Source organism: Protomyctophum parallelum (genome assembly GCF_964188405.1).
Source record: "Protomyctophum parallelum genome assembly, chromosome: 17".
Taxonomy (NCBI): Eukaryota; Metazoa; Chordata; class Actinopteri; order Myctophiformes; family Myctophidae; genus Protomyctophum; species Protomyctophum parallelum.
In genome coordinates this window covers 37,397,456-37,402,493 of record NC_139719.1, presented here as the reverse complement: position 1 = coordinate 37,402,493, position 5,038 = coordinate 37,397,456, and positions in this window count along the sequence as shown.

The following is a 5,038-nucleotide window of genomic DNA, read 5'->3' as shown; positions in this document are numbered from 1 at the left end:
GTGATGGACATGGATTGGTTGAGCGATGGATGCATGGAGCTCTGAGATGAGTTTTCTTTTGTGCGGCAGCGTGTATACACTTACAGTATTGTGGGATGTTTCACTCACATAACAAAACAAAAGATCCCAGAATGTGTGCATGGATGCGTGACCATGACTACCAAGACTTTGTTTTCTCCCTTGCAGGCTGCTGCTCTGTGCCTGACCTGCATGTCAGCTCGTGAAAGTTATTTCAGTGTCATATTGAATTTTGCCTCACCTAACTGAGGTTATTTGTAGATTAGTCATGTGTGTATTGATTTTAATCAGGAACCTGCAACACAATCTCCCATCAGCTACCCATCATAATGCTCTCTCTCTCTCTCTCTCTCTCTCTCTCTCTCTCATGTCTTATCTCCAATTCTATCTGCATTTCTCCCACACACCCACTCCATAATGTCTCTTTCTTCCCACCTCTCCCTCACTGTAGCTCTCGCAGCAGCCCCTATACCGCTATATCTGTTTCTGTCTGTCTCTCCCTCCGTTGTGTAATGGACATAACCAACCTATTGATGGTTATGTCAGTCCGTTCCACCCGTCCGTCTGTGACCAATGTTTCTCCCTAGTGGTGGAAAAAGTACTCAAATGTTTTATTTAAGTAAGAATAGTAAGTATCAATACTGGAGTATTAATAAAGTAGTAGTAGTAATAAAGTCCGGAATTAATTATTATACTGCCACCTGCAGTCAACTTCAGACTGCCGAGCCCATTTCAATGCAGCACGCGCTGGACCCACATCCTGTTTTGGGCATCTATGTTTAATGCTAAATAAATAGCATCAATGCTAGCGAGCTAAAATGAAGCCATCCTTGCTCTAGAAAGCGCCAATGTTTCCATCTAGACCACCGGATAATCAGCAAAGACCTCCGAACCACGGAGAGCTCCGTAGATTTCGAGTTATTCTGCTTTTTAGTCAGCCTGTATAATAGGAGGTGGACGGCAGCGCGGTTGCGCAACCCGGTCTAGGATCGCTAAAGAAGGAAAGGCCAAGCCAAAATATATATAAAAAAAAAAAAAATCAGCGATCCGGTTTGATTTCAATAATAAAGCTTATCAGACGGAACATTACGCCAGAAGCAGTTGCTGGTTGGATTCCTTCTGATGGAACGTTCCGCCACGAGCAACAAATTGGTTAAAAAAAGTACTTGAGTAAAAGTACAAAAGTAGGCTTTATGGATATCGGAGCATGGGCCATTAACGCTTTCTCCCAAACGGTACATGTCTAGAAAATGAATGGCTAAATCGCCATGCATGGAATCTGCTATATATCGTCGTGCACCCCAGCGGATGAACGCAAATCATTTTGGTGATCCTGTTGCCTTTCCTCTCTCACCTTTCCTTTCTCAACCGTAGCCCAAAATGTCAACTTTCCACACAAGATTCGATACGATCTTGATACTTATAGGGTGCCTATTTGATTTATATTGCTACTGTAGCAGGCTCTCTAAACAGGCAACAGTACAGTGGTACTGTAGCAGGCTCTCTAAACAGGCAACAGTACAGTGGTACTGTAGCAGGCTCTCTAAACAGGCAACAGCACAGATATCAACAGTTAACAGGCCTGAATGATGTATAATTCATTCTATGCAGCAATGCCCACGCAACAGATGAGATTTATGTGTGGCTACTGTACCTCCTCTGACCTGAAATACAGTATCTGTCTCCTCGCAATGTGCAACATTGTAATGCATCTTACAACCGGCCCTGCCCCTCTCCAGGGCCATGAAAGAAACAACTATTCTAAATATAAAACTATGCACATATCATTTCTCACTCTTGAGTTGTGTGTCTCAACAATGTGTCGGCCATGTTGGGAGTAACTAACGAGTTACTTTACGTAAAGAAACAACTTTTAACTTGTAAGGTAACTTTTTCCCATTCAGTAACTCCGTTATACTGTAGTTACTGTGTTTTCAATGGGTGAGTTACCCACATTACATAATGTGATCCAAAAGAACCGTCTCCGCCTCCTGCCAGTGCGGAGTCTGTCATGTAAACTGACAGGGTGCGCTGAGTGCGCTCCCTGAGTAAAACACATTCCACAGAAAGTGGCTTCCACAGGGAATAACGTCATCATAACAAAAGCCTTAAGGTGGAAAGTCTGGTGACGCATGGTTAGGAAAACACACACACACACACACACACACACACACACACACACACACACTTAATCAAATGTAAACTGTGTATATATTTTGTGTTGTATTGTTCCACTACATTTCATAATGATAATTGCCACAGAACAACACAAAACATAATTTTTTTAGTTTTATTATTATGCCTTAAAAAAAAAAAAAAAAAAGTAACTAGTAACTGGTTACTTTCATAATTTAGGAGTTATTTGTGTGGGATTCTTTAACACAACAGATAGATAGATAGATAGATAGATAGATAGATAGATAGATAGATAGATAGATAGATAGATAGATAGATAGATAGATAGATAGATACACCCTCGTTCACTTTGCATTGGACTCAGTTTCCCAGAAGCCCTTGCAAGCCGGCGGTTGGTTGATTTCCGGTTACGTCATCATAACGTGTCCGCCTCGTCACCAGGTCCGCGACAAATCCGCTTTTTCTTTGAAATTATTACAAAACGGCGAATTAAACACAAAACAAATAGCGGGTTTAGCTTATTACGCAGGGGGAGAACATGGATTAAATAGCGTGGTACACAGGTTATGCAGTTAAACAGTTAATCAATCTAATCTCCCAGTCTCCCTACCCCCTATCAATATGAAACATTATTGGTACTGACATGCACTCCACACAGTCGAGTTGTAAGCCCTTCATGTTGTGAGGCACTGCTGGTACCCACTATACCCACTGAGCCCTCATGCTGCCACTTGAGCTCTTTTAGCATGTCACTGTTGATAGGTAAGGTAGGGTAAGGGTAATTTTATTTATAAAGCGCCTTTCAAAACAATTGTTACAAGGTGCTGTACAATAAAATAATAGAATAAAACAAGAACATCACAATCAGAGATAAACCAACGATAAAATAAGAAACAGAGCCGCAAAAGCAGTACATAGAAATAGATAAAAACAAGTACGTAGAAATCAACATAACATAGAAATAATCACTATAGCAAACCAAAATGTTAACGTTACAGATGAGTTTTCAGCACTCATTTCTTAAGTAAAGTGGTACATGGTAAGGTCATTCCACGGTAGCCAACAAATGCATAAATCGATCCCTTTAGTTCGCAGCTTAGTAGCGGAGATAGTGAGAAGGCCTTTGTCAGAATACCTAAGCTGTCTCACATTTACCTTGGGGTGCACCAGTTCAGTTAAATAAATCGGCCCAGCTCATTTATTATTAATTAATACATCTGCATGCGCCTTGTCGGCTGGGCGTGCCTCGAGCAGCTCCCTATGGAGACGCCCGAGAGGCATCCTAACCAGATGCCCGAACCACCTAAACTGGCTCCTTTCCTGGCGAAGAAGCAGTGACTCTACTCCGAGTCTCTCTCGCTTGTATTCGTGACCTTATTCTTTCGGTCATGACCAGGAACGAAGATTTCTCGGTAGACAGAGATCTTTGCCTTCTGGCTGAGCTCTCTTTTCATCATAACAGTGCGGTACAGCAATACCACCCCTGCTGCTCCGATTCTCCGGCTCATCTCCTTCTCCATCCTACCCTCACTCGTGAACAACACCCCGAGAATCGATACTTAAACTCCTTCACCTGGGGTAATGTCTCATTCTACCTGGACTGCGCAATTCCTGCTGAGAACATTGGCCTCAGATTAGTGTCTCCACCAGGCCGAAGGCATGGGAGAGCGTATGTTTTGCACTCTGTCCGTCCATGTGTGTGTCTCTCCGTGTGTCCGTCCGTCCGTTACCAGCTAATCTCCGCACCGTTGGCCAGATCCATGCCAAACTTTGCACACACACTCTCTAGATGCCAACGATGAAGCTCTGCCCAGAATGGCCTGTTATAGCGCCACCGGAGGCCAACTTTTGTAAAACATTTTTTTTGCTATTCTCCTCCAGATTTTGTCCAAAAATCCTGCAAATCGCAGTATATCTCTATAGTCATGGCCACAAACGTCCCAATAAATTCGACAACCCAATATTCCGGCCATAGAGCCCCATACGAACCCTATATCCCCAAACCGCGCGCAGAAGCCACACCGACCATGTAGTCAGACTAAAGCATGACCCCCCCGGTCTGTGCAAACCGGTGACCGGCTGCCTCTCTACCCACTCAGCTACTGCTCACACCCACAGTGACCACTATACTACAGATGTCTAGTAGCCTATATGTCTGTGGCTATAGCATAATGGTTGAGAGACTCTTATTCCCAGAACATGTATACCAGCCAGGGCACATGTTGTAGCTGTTTGAGCCGCACCATTTGACAGACAATTGAGCAAACACAGACCTCTAAGACCAACCACTTCCATTATAGCCGTAAGAGACAAACCCCTGACCATGCTGATTTGTAATTAACCCATTCTGAACGGGCACCCATTTTGGTGTTAGCATTACGTTATGCTTTAGCTATTTAAAAATAGCAGATCTACAAGCTCATATCGCGCCACCGAGTGCGCGATACGAGCTTGTAGGTCTGCTATTTTTTGAAAAATCGAAGAACGACTGACATTTTTTAGAATCTGATCTCAGGTCAGAATGGGTTCATCAGACCAGTGTGTGTCCGGCGGAAACCTCGTATGAATCTGATCTCAGGTCAGAATGGGTTAATTCAAAGCCTCCGTTGGTAAGACGACAGGTCTGACGGTACGCCCCTCTATTGACAGAACCTCCCCCACCACCACCAGCACCCCGGGGCGGGAACATGCTGCTCATTGCCGCAACATGTTTGTTTATTCGGTGCATTTTATTTATTTCTAATCAGAGACGAGTTTACGAACAGCGAAGGCGAGACGGTTGATGGTGGTAAAGGAGAGGACTGAGAGAGAGTGAAAGGAGATGCTAGTTTACCATTTTCTTTAATGGAGCATCATTTCCCTCCCCAGAAGGCAGTGATGACAC